We start from the raw sequence: 19,327 nt of genomic DNA, 5'->3' as shown, positions 1-19,327 counted from the left end.
TACCTAAAAACATTAACAGTTCTTTTTGCATTTTATTATACTGACAACTGTTTAGTATTAAAAAAAAAAAAAAAAAAACACATCGGTTAAGCAGTGATATGCCTGTTTTAAACAGAGGAATGAATACTGAATGTTATTTGATCTATGTTCATAAATTAAATGCTATTTTATCGCTGTACCAGTAATTGTTCTCTGGTAGGAAAAAAACAAATGGCTTATTATGACAAAGTATATAACACTAAGCCAACTCTCATCTCCAGCAATTACCGGTATCTCTTTTTTGATAGCATTATCAGATGTGTTGGAAGGTACAGCTGCCATACAATTTAGGACTTCAGCCATTTGGCTGTACATAACCTTCCAACTGCGTAAATAGACCTCAATGGAGATGCAAAGGATCTAGCACTACCAGGGAACAACATGTGTGCTTGTGTAACATTTCTAGAGCACTTCCTACCTGCATAAATGTTCCTATGGTCACAATAATTGCCACCCTATGTTCAGCAGATTGTTGCTGTGTCTACTTGTATGCAGGTTCTGTAATCCATGTAATGTTGTTCTGGTACCAAAAAAGACACATCCCGGAGATGCTGGGAAATGAACAATTATTATTGAACAATTATTTTTACAAAGCCTTGAAAGAAAAGTAATCACTGAGGCCCCGTACACACGTCCGAGAAACTCGACGGGCAAAACACATCGTTTTGCATGTCGAGTTCCTTGTGAAGCCGCCGAGGATCTCGGCGAGCCAACTTTTCCCATTGACTAACGAGGAAATAGAGAACATGTTCTCTTTTTGGCCCGACGAGATCCTCGTCGGTTTCCTCGGCGAAAAGTGTACACACGACCGGTTTTCTCGGCAGAATACGTCTCCCATCGAGTTTCTGGCTGAATTCTGCCGAGAAACTCGGTCGTGTGTACGGGGCCTGAGAGAGCTCATTGATTCTGGGTAGGCAGCTCGCATAGAACAGGACTATCCTCCAATGGGTTCTCATAAAGTCACTTAAAGTGATTGTAAAGGTTCAAATTATTATTATTTTAAATAACAAACATATTATACTTACCTCCGCTGTGCAGCTTGTTTTGCACAGAGTGGCCCCGAACCGCTTTCCCAAGGGGGTTACCTTGCGGACGCACTGCCGAGTCCAGCATTTGCGTCCATAGAGACGAATGCCGGCATAGGATGCATTAAGGTGAAAAAACTGGAAGGTTTACAACCCCTTTAAACCACAAAACCACAGAAGACTCGCTAGACCAAAATGTAAAAGTGCAAATTGCTTTAACCACTTCAGCCCCGGACCATATTGCTGGTCAATGACCGGGCCAGCTTTTGCGATTTGGCACTGCGTCGCTTTAACTGACAATTGCGCGGTCGTGCGACGTGGCTCCCAAACAAAATTGGTGTCCTTTTTTTAAAACAAATAGAGCTTTCTTTTGGTGGTATTTGATCACCTCTGCAGTTTTTATTTTTTGCGCTATAAACAAAAATAGAGCGTAAATTTTGGAAAAAATAATAATATTTTTTACTTTTTGCCTTAATAAATATCCCCAAAAATATATAAAAAAACATTTGTTTTTCCTCAGTTTAGGCCGATATGTATTCTTCTACATATTTTTCGTAAAAAAAAAAATCGCAATAATCGTTTGCGCAAAAGTTATAGCATCTACAAAATAGGGCATAGTTTTATGGCATTTTTAGTAATTTTTTTTTTTTACTAGTAATGGCGGCGATCAGCGATTTTTATCGGTACTGCGACCTTATGGCGGACACTTCGGACACTTTTGACACATTAATTCTAAGCATTAAGATAAAAAAAACTGTGTGTATCAGCCCCCCTAATACTTACCTAAGCCCCATCTCTATTCAGCAAAGTACATGAGTGTCTCGGCCCTCCGGGACTCTCCCTCCTGGTTGGCTGAGACACAGCAGCGACGCCATTGGCTCCAGGGGGTGGGGTGAACCAGGACTCCATGTCTGACTGGACACAGGGAGCTGTGGCTCAGCTCGGTGCCCCCATAGCAAGCTGCTTGCTGTGGGGGCACTCGACAGGAGGGAGGGGCCAGGAGCACCGAAGAGGGACCAGAAAAAAGGAGGATCTCGGCTGCTCTGTTCAAAACCATTTCACAAAGCAGGTAAGTATAACATGTTTGTTATTTTTTAAGAAAAAAAAACAATACTTTAATATTACTTTAATGGTTTACATATTAAACATCCAACTCGTTTGGGGGCAAGAACATAGCCCTTTATAAGGGCTTAGGATCTAGTCCAAACTTGAATGGGCCCAAAGGAAGGACTTAATCCTCTACTAATCTGTATGGATAAGAGGTAACTAGATCAGTCAGTCAACAATAGTGGCAGCATTATAGGCAGTAATATAGGTTTCTATATCCATGCCATGTTGGCAGAAGGCCATGAAGGACACTAAAGCCTTGTACACAGCACTATAATTTTTTTTTATTTTTTTTCGTTCAACCCAATGATTGAACGGAAAAAACTGACAGCTCAGGTCGGAGCCGCTGTACTAAAAATACGATGTTAGTACAGCGATCTTCTTTGCTGTTATATTGTGTCCTGACTGGGAAACAAAACACTCTGATCAGGAGGCAGTTGGGTGACCTTTTTCAGTCATGAGCCTTCGACAGAAGCCGGCCAAACCGCTGGCTTCTGTCAGATCGGCCGCCATACACACGGACTGAATGTCGGCTGGTTTCTATTGAACTGGCCAATGGCGCCTGACATTTGGCCCATGTCTACTAGGCTTTAGAATGCTTATCTCATGATATTGCTAGAAAATACCACCTGAGACAAAAGACTAATCTTACCACGAGGCAGAAAGGGCACTGCCTACCTGTGTTCTATAACCAATGGGTTTGATTTACTAGTAGAGAAGAGTCCATTTACTTACCAAGCCAATGTTTACTTAGTAAGGAAGGTGAAGCTGTATTCAATAAACCAATAACCAATCAAGAGAAATAAAATCAGGATTTTTACTGGAACATTCACTTTGCATAGTGAGCATACAATTGTGAGCATGTTCTATTTCTTTAGTTAGTCAACCTCAGTTACTTTCATTTTTGTGTTTTGTGTATCCGAGCAGTATTTTGAAGCATTTTTTGGACATCTTACAAGTGGTTAACAAGCGTTTTTGCATGTGTATCAAACCTTGGGTGGTTGTTTCCTAAGCTGAGCAAAGGGGGAGCAGTTCTAGACGAGGAGCAGAGTTTTTCAGGCACAAAACAAAAACAAGCACAAACATGAATATTGTATAGGTGCAACTAATAAAGTCTGTGGGGGCAAAAATACCTGAAAATGCAAAAAAAAAAAAAGCTCATGTACATTTTTGAGCATCAAGTGTGGGGTGACTGAGCGTGCAAGTGTGAACAGAGACAATTATGCCGCGTACACACCATCACTTTATGTGATGAAAAAAAAATGACGTTTTTAAAAACGTCACTTTAATTGACTGTGTGTGGGGGAAAACGTTGTTTTATGTCTTGTAAAAAACGACCAAAAAAAATTGAAGCATGCTTCAATTTTATGTGTCGTTTTTCAAAAGTGCACTTTTTACTTCACAGAAATTGACCGTGTGTAGGAAAAAACGTCGTTTTCTAAGACGTTTTTTCATCCACGCATGCCCAGAAGCTACTTATGAAGCAAGCTTCAATGGTAAAACGTGGTGAACGTAACCTCACTTTGCAAGAACATTGTGAGAAAAACGATGGTGTGTAGGCAACTTCGTCTTTGAAAATTGAAGTTTCAAAAACGTCATTTTTTTTTCATCACATAAAGTGATGGTGTGTATGCGGCATTAGAATAGGCTTCAGCATGTTTGGCATAGTCAGGCATAGGGAAACAAGCAGAAAAATGTCTCAGTTGCGAATGGGGTCTAGGTTAATAATTTTTTATGGTTATATTCCGTACCAAGTCTGAGGTGTTTGTAAATATATTTCTGCCAATGTTTACCGTTGTATATTGAATAACCTTATTATCCTTCAACTGAAATTTGGACACCTGGATGTGGGCAGGAGTACAGTTTATACATTATAGTATGTTAACAATATGATGATTAATGTGTACCTCCAGTTTTTTGTGAACTCTTTGCACCAAACTGGACCAAACAAACTATTTAAAGTTCTCTAAACCCTGGAGTAAGGATTTAAAGACTCAGGGGCAGATCCACAGTGATAGTACGCCGGCGTATCTACTGATACGCCAGCGTACTTTCATATTTCCCGCTTCGTATCTTTAGTTTGAATCCTCAAACCAAGATACGATGGCATCTGGGTTTGATCCGACAGGCGTATGGCTTCGTACGCCTTCGGATCGTAGATGCAATACTTCGGCGTCCGCTGGGTGGAGTTTGCGTCGTTTTCCGCATCGGGTATGCAAATGAGCTTTTTCCGACGATCCACGAACGTACGCGCGGCCGTCGCATTTTCTTACGTCGTCTCTAGTCGTCTTTTTCCGGCGTATAGTTAAAGCTGCTATTTTGCGGCGTATAGATAGACTTGCCATGTTAAGTATGGCCGTCGTTCCCGCGTCGAAATTTGAATTTTTTTTTTTTTTGCGTAAGTCGTCCGTGAATAGGGATGGACGTAAGTCACGTCTAAGTTAAAAAAATTCCGTTGTTGCGACGTCATTTCGCGCAAAGCACGGTGGGAAATTTCGAAACGGAGCATGCGCAGTTCAATCGGCGCGGGGGGCGCGCTTCATTTAAATGAATCACGCCCCCTAATTGCCAATTTGAATTCCGCCGCCAGAAATACACTACGCCGCCGTAACTTTCGGCGCGCAATCTTTCAGGATTCGAACCAAAGCCGGAAAAGTTACGGCGGCGTAGCGTATCTCTGATGCGCTGCGCCGATTCATTTCTATGTGGATCTGGCCCTCAGTGCTTAGCAGGAACACAAGAGCTCTATCTTCTTCCCTGTCAGAATGGCGATCTGCCTTGTTTACATATAGATTGCCATTCTGCCTCTCTGGGGAGCGATCGTGGGTGGCCGGTGAACATCGGGGTCCGCTGGACCCACTGATTGGCTCTCCTCTGTCCAATAAGGGCACGCGCGGCGCCGGTGTCTATTGCACAAAATGCCATAGAGGTACGTTGTTTCGCGCAATAGAGCCGACCTGCCGCTGTATACCTGTGGTAGACGGTAGGCAGTCGGGAAGTGGTTAAAAGAAGTGATGACAAAGCCAACATAACCTGCCACCAGTATCTTTCCCTATACATATTTTGTATACTTGGTGGATAGTAAATTTTCATTTTAACTGTTGGTCTTTTATTCTGTTGCACAAAAAACAAATATGAATGGCCAAAAAAGTGGCTACTTCTGCAAATTATTTTACGTTGAACCTACAGAAAATGCTCACGATCTTGAAATAATTCAAGACAAAGTAGAGAGAGAAAATAACCGCTCGGTAGTCTTCAAAGAACCTCCTCACTGGAACCAAACCATGGGTGCCGGCAATGCAATAGTGATGCAAAAATATGAAGGAAACTTGGACAGCCGCACTCCAAAAATGTTTTTTTAATTAAAATCACGGCCAAATCACATCAGAATTCCGACGTAATTCCATCGGAGTAAAAGAGAACATGTTCTATATCTAAACTCTGACGGAATTCATTGGAAAATCCGATGAAAAAACTCAGATGGGGCTACACACGATCGGAATATCCGATGGAAAATGTCCGTCTGACTTTTTCCATCGGAAATCCCGATCGTGTGTACAAGGCATTTTGGTAACACAAACTACTCTTTGAGAAATGTTGAAGTCCTATACCTATTTCATTGTTGTAATGCTTACAGACACTTCTGATTGCTATACAAGACCGCAGTCAAGACCTCTTTTTTTCACAAGGGGATGTGCGAAAGACCCTCATGATGTAATTATTTACACCTACTGTATGTATTTTTCTACTATAGCAGCAAGAGGCATCCGGTTGATAGTCATTGATTCTTGCACCATTCAAATTTAAAGCAGAGTTCCACCCAAATGGAACTTCCGCCTTTCGGAATCCTCCACCCCACCGGTGTCACATTTGGCACCTTTCAGGGGGAGAAGGGAGCAGATACCTGTGTAATCCTGGTATTTGCTCCCACTTCTGGGCATAGGTCGCTGCAGTGACCTACGCCACGTCCGGCACCTTCTCCGCCCCCCCCCCCCGCTGTCTTCTGGGAGACACACAGGTCCCAGAAGACATCAGATACCAGTGGGATCGCACAGTGCGACTTGCGCATGCGCAGTAGGGAATAAGGAAGTGAAGCTTTACTTCCTGATTCCCTTATCGAAGATGGCGGTGGCAGCACCCAAGAGCCGAGGGACAGGTCGGCTTTGGGTGCCGACATCGCAGTCGCCCAGGACAGGTAAGTGTCCATATATTAAAAGTCTGCAGCTGCGGTATTTGTAGCTGCATTTCTTTTAATAAATTTTTTTTAGGCGGAACTCCGCTTTGATGCGATATTCCAATCATGTGTCAGAGCTGTGGAAATGGCAACCTCTCCTTACTCCCACCAGTGAGCCCACACCTTACCCATGTCATGGTGGATGCATAAGGCCATGTAGAGAAAGACAAAGGCAGTAGGTGCTACCACTGTTAGACACAAATGCCAGTTTATTCATATGCTGTAATTACCTAATAAACAAAAGATACATTCCTAGAAACATTTGTATTCATTCATTGTTTAACCTAGCCATCAGTATTAGTCAGCATATTGTCATCTTTAAAAAAAAAAAAATGTATAAGTAAAAAAAAAAAAGAGCTCAATAAATAACACTTCTTAAAAAGTTTAAAAAAAGTATATAGAGACTTTCTGATGCCAACGTTTCTTTTTCTTTACTTCCCATACATTTTTTTTTTGTAATATATATATTAAGTGAGGTAAATGAAAGTTGTAAAATATTGTAAATAGTCAAGATGACCATGCTTTATTGTATATAATCAATACAATTCCTCCTTTATTATCTTGTATTGTAGATGTATATACAATGCTTCTTAATTATTTTTGGCCCCAATGATAACATTGCAATTCCTTTTTCTACTGGTTGAACTTTTCATAGCACAGTTTAGTCATATTGTAACAAATTTAATATTTTAATAAAACTACATTTTATTTGGTGTTTAGTTACATTTATTTTATAGCTCCCGTAAAGCAAATTTGTACTTTTCCCTAAATGAGCAAAGTAACAGGTTTGCTTAATAGCCCACCCCAATCCACTGCTAATGCTTACCTTTCGTATTGCCCTGAAAAGAAGTCTTGTGTAGATTGTAGGTTGATCTGGAACAGAGCATAGGTAAGGCCTCGTACACACGACCGAACATGTCCGCTGAAACTGGTCCGCGGACCAGTTTCCGCGGACATGTTCGGTCGTCTGTACAGACGACCGGACCGTTTTCCAGCGGACATTTGTCCAGCCGACCGTTTTCCGGCGGACAAAAATTTCTTAGCATGCTAAGAAACTTGTCCGCTGGAACGATGTCCGCCGGACATGTCCGATGGTCAGTATGACCGATCGGACATGTCCACTGGCCCGAGAACCCGCGCATGACGTCGAAGTGTTTCGATGCATGCGTGGAAGCATTTAACTTCCGGGTTCGCGCACGTCGCCGCGTCATCGTCGCCTTCACGTCGCCTTCACATCGTCGTCACGTCACCGCGTATTCTGTCCGCGCGGATTTTGGTTTGATGGTGTGTACAACCATCAGACCAAAATCTCCGAGCGGACATGTCCGATGAAAACGGTCCGCGGACCGTTTTCATCGGACAGATCCGGTCGTGTGTACGAGGCCTAAGGCTCAGAACCATTCCCCTGTTCTCATGCTCAGGAATCCAAGATTGCATTGTAAAATAACTGAGTAAAAATACCATGCCTAAAAGGGATATTCTTGGGGTGACTTGGAGTGGAGGTATAATTGGAGGAGAGGGATAGGCTTTGAAGAAGTTCCCACTTAAATTTAAAGTAAGTCTTGGTAATTCTACAATTACAACTTCTCACATGTGTTTTTCTATTTTTTTTTATTTGAAGTGTTTTCTTCAATACATGGTTCTACCATATTACTGCATTATATTGTATTGTGATGACATAGTTTGCAAAGTTTCATAGTACTGACACAGAACCACACATCCGAATCTTTGTTCTTAAAGGAGCCTTATAGTCTTATGTCCCTAACACAGGCACCCTTGAGAACCAGTCAGGGTAGTGTAAAGAAATCTGAGCACCCACAAAAGCTCACAACAAAATGAGATAGATATAGAGGGGCAGATCCACAAAGAAGTTACGCTGGCGTATCTATTGATACGCCTCGTAACTTAAAATTTGCTCCGGCGTATCTTTGTTTTGTATCCACAAAACAAGATACGCCTGAAGCTGTGCTAGATCCGACTGGCGTACGTCTTAGTACGCCGTCGGATCTAAGGTGCATATTTACGCTGGCAGCTAGGTGGCGTTTCCGTCTATTTCCGCGTCGAGTATGCAAATTAGCTAGATACGGCGATCCACGAACGTACGTCCGGCCGGCGCATTTTTTTGGTCGTTTCCGTAAGCCTTTTTTCGGCGTATAGTTACCCCTGCTATATGAGGCGTATCCTATGTTAAGTATGGCTGTCGTTCCTGTGTCGAATTTTTAATTTTTTACGTTGTTTGCGTAAGTCGTTCGCGAATAGGGCTTTGCGTAGAATGACGTTCACGTCGTAAGCATTGGCTTGTTGTGGGTTAATTTCAAGCATGCGCACTGGGATACCCCCACGGACGGCGCATGTGCCATTAAAAAAAACCGGCATTTACGTTGGGTCACAATGTATTTACATAAAACACGCCTCCATCACATCCATTTGAATTGCCCGCCCTTACGCCGCCAAAGTTACACTACGCCACCGTAACTTACGGCGCAAATTCTTTGAGGATAAGGAAAATACACTGTAAGTTACGGCGGCGTAGTGTATCAGAGATACGCTATGCAGCCGCAACAATGCGCCAGGCTACGTGGATCTGGCCCAGAAACTCAATGCAGACTGTGTCCACAATGGAAATTGAGCCTAGGATAATATAACTTGGAACTAAATCACCCTGATACCCAATTATTGTGGTGACTTCCACTTATTTGTTTGAAAATTATTATACTATAAAATATTTTTTTCAGCCATAATGCAAATGCATGTTCTTAGCCTGTTCTGAACTCCAATGGTGGCCTACCTCCAAACTAAAAAAAAAAAAAAAAAAGTGTAACTACTTGACTATTTTTCTATCAACTGTTAATGCTCCATGATTATATGTCCACAAATATACATGCCTTCATATTTTCATATAGATAACATATTGTTGTAGGACAACCGGACTAGTAGATTTGGTTCTCTGCAACTCTCTCAACAGTAGGTGTCATAAAATGAATATATTTGGTTAAAAAAAAATAGCAGTGTAAAGAATCTCTGTGTTTGTCCCTTTAACTCACTGGGTGATAGGAGATGGTGGGAGAACAAAAGCCATTACCCTGATCAGCCTTAAAGGGTCACTAAAGGAAAAAAAATGTTTGCCTAAAATTAATGTCTGCAAGGTAGACAGACAGAATAGTGTAATGATTCTGTTAAATACCTATTAAATTCCTTCATCTAAATCACCTCAGGCATTCTAGTTTCTGTTCTCTCATTCACTTCCTGGTTTGCATCGTTTGTTCATGTAAGAACTACATTTCCCAGTATGAATTGTGGCACGCCCAGTAATTCACACCTCCTTGAAGTCTCTAACATGTATAGAGCGTCCTGCCGCACAGATGTAGTTCCCAGGAGGGGGCGAGCACGTCACTGACCACCGCAGTAAAGCCTCCCATCACGGTGGTCAGTAAAATCAGACAAGCAGGAAGTGAACAGAACAGAGAAGAAATAGAGCAACTTCTGAGCAAAAACGAACAATGAGGAAGTGAAAAGAGGAATGTTTGCAGGTAAAGGATGCTTATTATGAAAAAAAAATTCCTTTACAACCCCTTTAACCTTACTTCTAAGCACAGCCATGGGGACATGGTACAGGTAGAAGATAATACAATATATTCTAGATAGTGCTACCACAATGTAGGGTGGACATCTAAGTTACATATTTAAAACACTCCAAGTCCATTCTGGGTAATTTCCTGGGTCAATTCACTCAATTTACCTGGGCCAATGGGAGTAAGGTGCAAACATTTTGTTGACTTTGTTAATTGTATTATAAATTATGAATTATAATTAAGAATTATAAACAATGTTCTGGCACACACATGTGTTTCTGCTGAAATGCTTAAAATATTACACACAAAACACATCAGGGCATGTGTTGTGCTGGGGAGATCTAGAAGAGATAATTATTATCAAGAATTTTAATATTATATGTACAGTTTCTGCTCACTCCAGTCACTGGCCAGGGCAATAGGCCTCTGCATAGGTTTACATGGCAATGTGGGTCTAAAAGTCTTCTTCACTTACTGATAAATACGATTTTTGGATCTACCATAAAACCTTTTTCTTGAAGCCCATTGAAGGACACAGGAATTCTAAAACAGTTGGGTTATATGTTGTTGCCTACTGGAGAATTGGACACTGGCAAACAGAAACGATCGTGGTGATACCTCACTTGTATGGTTTGAACACCGTTTTAATATGGGGGCGCTACTCACGTATGCGTTCGCTTCTGTGCTGGTTCTTATTTATTTTTATTTATTTTATACATTTTTACAAAAAAATAAAAAATGGGTCACTTTTATTCTTATTACAAGGAATGTAAACATCCCTTGTAATAGAAAAAAAGCATGACAGGTCCTCTTAAATATTAGATCTGGGATCAAAAAGACCTTGGATTGCATATTTAGACTAAAATGCAAAAAAAAAAAAAATTGTCATTTGAAAAAATGACAACAAGAAAATGTCCCTTTAAGAAGCATGGGCGAAAGGGACGTTTTGACGTCGCTTCCACCCTGCTATGCTATGGAGACGGGTGGGGGCCATCTTGCTCTCACTCGTATCCCAGCCAAGCAGGAGGAAGGACCCGATCGCCGCTGCCGATAGCTCCGGTAAGCGGCGGAGGGCACGGGAGAGCGGCGGGAGGGGGGGTCCCTCTCCCGCCGCCGAAAACAGTGATTTTGCGGAGACCACCGTTATCAATTAGAGGACCGCTCACTGAAAAGATGGATATCTCGGTTGTGGCAGCGGCTGCTGCAGTTACCTAGATATCCATCTTTAAAAAAATGACGTATTAATACAGTGAGGGGTCCTTAAGTGGCTAAGGATGAGAAAAAGTCTTAAACTTTAACAATAGGCATCAGGGAAAGAAGGCTCCAAGACGTAAGGATGCATATCAGGGATCATTAGAACCACAGGGACCACCTGCACGTGCCACCTCAAGTCCGGATGTCCAGATACCAAAGGGGGAAACTGAAGGTCAACAAAAGAAGGTGATTTCAAGGCAGGGCATGTCCCCAAGTTCTAGGGAAGATTCCACTAATTCAGAAGGTGCAGAGGACTTCAGCATTAATCAAAGCTGGTTAGCCTCACTGGTTGGACTGATAGTTTCTAACAGTATAGACATCTGTAAAGCTTCAACAGGCAGAAGCCTGCAGGGGTAACCCCCTTTGAGAGAATTCTATCTATCAGAGTCCAGAAAAACTGACCCTTTTCAAGGAAGGTTACCAAGAAGTGGGAAAAAAAAAGCACTGGGTGAACAGATGGTCCCAGATATGTCAACAACTATCAGTGCCCTTCAAGGTCACTGAGGGATAAGGGCCCTGCTAGAAGAGAGAGCAGTGGAAACACAGAAGTTTCCTATGGTGACGGTGACTACTGAGGACTGGTAATATTGGAGATATAAAATGACTCTAGGGAGGACAGGGAAACCGCTTCTATGGGCAAGTGCCTACTAAAACAGGAACAGGGGGTCCCAAAGGGCAGAATACCTGGAGATGTCTGAGTAAAGGTACAGATATGTGTAACTTTCTGCAGGGCAGCTGAAATAAACACTGTGTCCAATTAAGTAGCCTGTGAACTAAAAGGAGTACCTGCCAATGAGGCCCAATACCCAAAGACACATCCAATTGTGGGAAGTTAAAGGGTCTGTGAATATGCACTGCTAAGATAGAACAGGTAGAGGGATGGAGCGCATCTGACTTTTCTGCAGATCTCCTGAGCTCTGGTAAGAGCATACCATTGTCACCTGAGGCATTGCCAAGAGTTAAAGTTAGAGTAAAGATGGGATAGCTGTTTCTTGAATGCCTCATCAGTGTCCCATGCAAGTAGCCAGAGTGCTTGACTCATTTGTACAATCAGTCCTATGTGGGGCACATAAGGGGATCATAATAGCTTAAGCTCAAGGTGCTAGACATCTACTTCCAACTGCTCTATAATGTGTGTACTTATCCTAGCAGAGAAAGGATTCTGTCCACAGGGGTTTAATTCATTCTGAAATGGTTTAAAAAAAATCTCAAAGTTACCACCAACACTAAACAGAGGGCCGAAACCAGTTAACTCAAATTGGGAACTAACGAGGGAATTCAATTCCCTATCAGTCTCCAAAGGTGAGTATACCTTCAACCCTTCCAGTGGTATCTTTGTTGACCTGGATGACAGGAGCATTCACATTGAGCACAGACTAGCTATTTTTATAAAATCCTTCTCAAAGGAGAAATGCTTTTGCACAGTCTAATTTGGGGACTAAGATCTTTCAGGCAGCGTACACACGACCGGTCCATCCGATGAGAATGGTCCGACGGACCGGTTTTATCGGTTCACCGCTGAAGCAGACCGATGGTCTGATGTGCGTACACACCATCAGTTCAAAAACCGATCAGACAGAACGCGGTGACGTAAAACACACGACGTGCTGAAAAAAACGAAGTTCAATGCTTCCAAGCATGGGTCGACTTGATTCTGAGCATGCGCGGGTTTTGAACCGATGCTTTTGTGTACTAAGCATCGGTTTGGACCGATGGTCAGTCATCCATCGGTTCGATTTTAAAGCAAGTTCTCTAATTTTTGACCGAAGGACAACGGACCGATGGGTCGTACACACGGTCGGTTTGGACCGATGAAACTGGACTTCAGGCCGTTTTCATCGGTTTGGACCAACCGTGTGTACGCGGCCTCAGGGTAGTTTTGGTCGGCATAAAGGAAGTCCTTCAACAGTGGGTATAGTGGAAAGGACCTTGCAGCCACAGCTCTAAAACACCCAAAGTCTATAACAGCAGGCTGATTAGCACTGCATAAAAACAAAAAGGTTTGAAACATTCCCTTATATAGCTAAGTCCATTGATAAAGACTGTATGACCCCAAAACAGCCTCTTATGACTGTTGGGGTTGTGAAACTGAATAAGAAATCACAACAGCGGTGGCAGACCCGGCTTGGATCACAGTCATTGAAGGGTCAGAGACAGACCCTGATATGAATGAGGACAGCGGGCACCTGATTTTGACAGGTACCCACTCTCAGAAGTTCTTCCCCATCACAGATCCCTGATAACTGCGGAACCATTCACAATGCGCTACGTGGCTCGTGCATGTGCAATGGGCAGCTGGCTGTAAAGCAGTTAAGATGCTGGGGCCCAAATAACTGTGGAAACTATGGCTTGGGTGAGCACAGTGCTGTATCCTGGAACAGGTGAATATCTGTTAATTAAAAGTCTATGTGAGTCTTCAGAGATTGTTTCTGGACCTGAAAACTGCTCTGGGGCCAACTAACACAGTACACAAAGGTCTGAAAAGCCTCACAAAGCAGAGCCCAATGCCGATGGTTACATTTCAAGGTAGCCCCCAACCTTCCAGTCAAGTAGCGTCTGGGTACAGCCTCTAAAGATGTCGCTTAGGATACACCAATCCTTGTAGCTGCTGTATAAAGACCAGCTTGAGCAGAATTTTTGAAGTCTTCATTAAAGTCACACAAAAAAATGAATAAACGAGCTAGGAAAAACATACGTAGTCTTTGTCTAAGCATAGCCGAGGAAAAGGTGTCTAACACTCTAGGACACAGGTGTCAAACACAAGGCCCACGGGCCGAATCTGGCCCTACAGGCCATTTCATGTGGCCCTTGCACCTTTCCTGCAGCTGCAGGAGAGCTCCAGCCTTCCTCTGGTCCTCCTCCAGACCCCTACTTTCTGTTTTCAAGCAATGCATCCAGCTTCTTCCCAGCAGCAGCATAAGGAAAGGGGGGTGCACTGTCATGTAAGGGAGAGTGGGGGACTCAACTTCTGATGGTCGGGTGGATCTTGACATCTAATGTAAGAGGAGGGGATGCGCTGGACATTAATCTTACAGATACAACCGGCCCTTTTGAGAACAATCATAATGCTGATGCGGCCCACAATGGAATTGAGTTTGACACCCCTGCACTAGGACATCAGCATGATGGTTAGAGGTGAGGTTATATATTGTGGTTGGCTTTTTTCTGTTTGCCAGTGTCAAAACTTCCTGTAGGTAGCAGCATATAATCACATTTAGAATTCCTGAGTTTCTGTGTCCTCAATGGAAGATAATGAAATATTGCTTGCTGTGGTCCTATGAAAATGTTTCAGAATTACGGTACTAGTGACTACACTATATACTCGAGCCATACCCAAGACAGGTCTTCGGGGCTAAGCTTTATTTATTTTTTACTTGGCTAATGAACCTAAATGGTCGGATGAAAATCTGCATTCATTGGGGCTATTTTCTGCAATCGTCTACGACCGTGTACTGGGTCACCTGTCTATGCCCCTTGTTTGTCCACATCCTCCTTTCAGAAGATGAAAATATCTACATCCCAACAAACAACTACATTTCCACATGGAGAGAAGAGGTGTAAAAACAGACACAACTGTGTAAAAACAGGTGATAAGGCTGTTTACACTGCTTGACCTCCAGATATAAACAGTCTGCACTGCCTCAAGCACAAATGGAGAGATTCATGAACTGAATTCGGAGTGTTACACAAAGTAAGAGGGTATGGGCCAGATTCACAGAAAAAGTACGCCGGAGTATCTACTGATACTCCGGCGTACTTTCAAATTTTCCACGTCGTATCTTTATTTGTCATTCACAAACAAAGATACGACGGCTTTTGGCTAAGATCCGACAGGCGTACGGCTTCGTACACCTTCGGATCTTAGGTGCAATTTTCCGGCGGCCGCTGGGTGGAGTTTGCATAGTTTTCCAGCGTCGGGTATGCAAATTAGCTGATTACGGCGATCCACGAAGATACGCGCGTTTGTCGCAATCTCTTATGTCGTCGCTAGTCGGTTTTTCCCGTCGCAAACATAAGCCTGCTTTTTCATGGCTTACATTTAGACAGCCCATGTTAAAGTATGGGCGTCGTTCCCGCTTCAAATTTCAAATTTTTTATTTTTTTGCGTAAGACGTCCGGGAATACGAAAGTACGTTACGCACGTCGCCGTTCAAAAAACACGTCGGGCGCTGTAATTTCACGCAAAGCACCGCGGGAAATTTCCTAACGGAGCATGCGCAGAGCGTTCGGCGCGGGAACGCGCCTAATTTAAATAGTACGCGCCCCATTTGAATTAGGTGGGCTTGCGCCGGACGGCTTTATGCTACGCCGCCACAAGTTTACACGTAAGTGCTTTGTGAATCAAGCACTTACGACGAAAACTTGCGGCGGCGTAACGTAAAGGGGATACGTTATGCCGCCGTAAATATTCGTGAATCTGGCCCTATGTTTTTAGCTATAATATATTTAATGGATTCTCTCCAACAAACATGGTAATACATAAAAAATTATTGTTGTGTATATCTGGCCTAGAAAAATGTAAGTAAAATGTATAGTATTTCAGTTTAAAATGTACTTTTTGCAGAGGCATAAACATGGCAATTTTCTTACTTTAAAGTTTACTAGATTAAAGGGGTTGTAAAGGTACAATTTTTTTCCTAAATAGCTTCTTTTACCTTAGTGCAGTCCTCCTTCACTTACCTCATCCTTCCATTTTGCTTTTAACTGCTTGAGAGGCGCGCTATAGAAGAAAGACTTCTACAGAGTGGCTCTCAACTGCCGGGTGGACGTCCCTGGACGTCTTCTTGTTCACATTCGACCCCGCGCGCCGCCGAGGGCGCGCGGCGGGGAAAAGCTGTGCCCCGCAGTGTCACGTGGTGCCGATGCGCGTGCCTGGCAGCCGCAATGACCGACAGGTACTCGCGATCGGCAGTTACAGAGGCAGGACGTGGAGCTCTGTGTGTAAATACAGAGCTCCACGTCCTATCAGGGAGAGAGGAGACCGATGCTGTGTCCCTTGTACATAGGGACACAGATCGGTCACCTCCCCCAGTCAGTCCCCTCCCCCCACAGTAAGAATCACTCCCAAGGAACACATTTAACCCCTTGATCGCCCACTAGTGTTATTCCCATCCCTGCCAGTCACATTTATACAGTAATCGGTGGATATTTATAGCACTGTTCAGTGTATTAAAGGGGAATGGTCCCAAAATAGTGTCAAAAGTGTCCGATATGTCTGCCGCAATATCGCAGGCCTGACAAAAATCGCAGATCGCCGCCATTACTAGTAAAAAAATAATAATAATAATAACAACAATGTCATGAATCAATCCCCTATTTTGTAGGCGTTTAAATTTTGCGCAAATCAATGAATATACACTTATTGCGTTTTTATTTTTTTTACCAAAAATATGTAGAAGAATACGTATCGGCCTAAACTGAGAAAAAAAATAGTTTTTTTAAAAAAAAATTGGCATATTATTATAGCAAAAATTAAAAAAATATTGTGTTTTTTTCAAAATTTGCTGTCTTTTTTGGTTTATAGTGCAAAGAAACAAAAAACGCAGAGGTGATCAAATACCACTAAAAGAAAGCTCTAAAAATGATAAAAATATCATTTGGGTACAGTGTTGGTATGACCGCGCAATTGTAATTCAAAGTGCGTCAGCGCTGAAAGCTGAAATTGGTCTGAGCAGGGAGGGGGTTTAAGTGCCCAGTAAGGAAGTGGTTAAATGTCCTTATTTCTTCTGAGAAATCCTCACTTCCTGTTCTTCTGTCTACAGACAAGGCTTTCTCCCTGGCGTGAAGTGTCGTGCTCGCCCCCTCCCTTGGACTACAGGAGAGTCTGAACGCTCTCTACATTGTAGATAGAGAAAGGAGCTGTGCATTAGTGGGCGTCCTGACACTCCTGTAGTCCAAGGGAGGGAGCGAGCATGTTACTCCACACCAGGGAGAAAGCCTTGCATTACTGTGTGGAGTTACAGACAGAAGAACAGGAAGTGGGGATTTCTCAGAAGAAATAAGGACATTTAAAAGGAAAATGGAAGGATGAGGTAAGTGAAGGAGGACTGCACTAAGGTAAAGGAGGCTATTTAGGGGAAAAAATTACCTTTACAAGCCCTTTAAGGGTTAAGGACATCAACGCTGCACTTGGATATGGAGAAGAGAGGCCTTCCCAGTCACCAAAATGTTTTAAAGGCATTAAAAGCTTTTATTGATAGTAAACAACATATTAATACATACATGTAATGCTTTATGTGCATGTCAAGGCACAATATATATATTACACATATTTTTTCACATGTTTTATTCTTTAAAGACTTTAAAAGTACAGAAAATAAATAGTTGATCTGGCAGAAATGCACTTATTCCTCCTTATTCCTGTTGTTGATCTTGCAGCATTCCACTTACTGGTATTCATTTTTTATTCCTGCTGCTCACAACACACAACATTTTTCTGGACTGAGTGTTGTCAGCCCTGTCTTAGCTAAGTTAAATAAACATATCCTGCTATTCTCGACAACATGGAGGCTAACTCTGGTCATACACTTTTATTTTTTTATACATTTTTTCAATCAACAATAAGTATGTGCTGCAATAAATAAAATCTCCCAATGTGAAGAACACATCTAGCCAGATTCACGTAGACGTGCCTAACGTTAGGCAGGCGTAGCGTATCTCATATACGCTACGCCGCCGTAAGTTAGAGAGGCAAGTGCTGTATTCACAAAGCACTTGCGTCCTAAGTTACGGCGGCGTATCGTAAATGTGCCGGCGTAAGCGCGCCTAATTCAAATTGGGAAGAGGTGGGCGTGTTTTATGCTAATAAGGCATGACCCCACGTCATGTGCCGTCCGTGGACATAACCCAGTGCGCATGCTCCAAATTACGCCGCATAGACTCATTGGTTTCGACGTGAACGTAAATTACGGCCAGCCCCATTCACAGACGACTAACGCAAACGACGTAAACATTTTAAAATTCGACGCGGTTCCGACGTCCATACTTAACATTGGCTGCGCCATCTTTTTGGTGGTTTATCTTTGCGCCTGAAAACGCCTTACATAAATGGCGTATCTTTACTGCGACTGGCAAGCGTACGTTCGTGAATAGGCGTATCTCCCTGATTTACGCACTCTAGGCGTAAATCAGGGTACACGCCCCTAGCGGCCAGCTAAGATACGACGGCGCAGGCGGTCGTATCTTAGCAACATTTAAGCGTATCTCAATTTGAGAATACGCTTAAATATACGACGGCGCAGATTCAGAGTTACGACAGCGTATCTACTGATACGCCGGCGTAACTCTACCTGAATCTGGCTAATCATGTCTATCTTTTAACCCAAACAATACATTCTGTAAACCATGGGCTGAGAAATGCGTCCCGCCAAAAGACATTTTATTCTGACAGCAGGACCCGCAGCTGTCAGAACATACTGATTGGCTACATTTTGGCAAAATTTGCCCTGCTGAACTGTCTGATTTCAATCACTGGATGGTCAGCCTAACCTTTCTGTAGTTTCAAGATAACAACTAGGAGGGCTAATTAGACAACTTGAGATAACACAGGAAGTATGCGCAATATAATTGATTGGAGATGGGTGTTAATGAGAAAAGGTTCAATGTAGCACATATCAGTTCCTAAGATTAAGGTTGGGTTCACACTAGTGGGTTTCCCCCACATCCAATTCACACAGCAGGAGATTGTGACCGGATCTCTATTGAGCCGTTCACATATCTCCACAGCGGCTCCGGTGCAAATTTGCACAGGAGCCCTCTGTGTCTTTTGGTCCATTTCAGGTCCGAATTCAGCCAAAAATTCGGGCTAAAATCGGACCTGAAACGGTGAATGAGGTTGCACCGGACTCCTGCCGTGAGCCGCTCCGTGCTCATATGTGAATTTAGCCTTATGGTGGCCATACACTATACGAAAATTCGACCGAAAATTGGTCGTTCAGACAGTTCTTTCGTTTTTCGAACAGTTGATAAGCACAAAATCGATAATCGTTGGGACGTTTTTGAGCCGAAAAAACGAAGGACACATTTGGAAATTTTCTGTCGAACGAACGATAAATCGGAATGTTAATGCGTTTCCTGTCCGAACTTTCTGCACTAGG

This window comes from Rana temporaria, chromosome 1 (assembly GCF_905171775.1).
Source record: "Rana temporaria chromosome 1, aRanTem1.1, whole genome shotgun sequence".
Classification (NCBI taxonomy): Eukaryota; Metazoa; Chordata; class Amphibia; order Anura; family Ranidae; genus Rana; species Rana temporaria.
The sequence above is the reverse complement of the archived record's forward strand: the minus strand, read 5'-3'. Positions refer to the sequence as shown.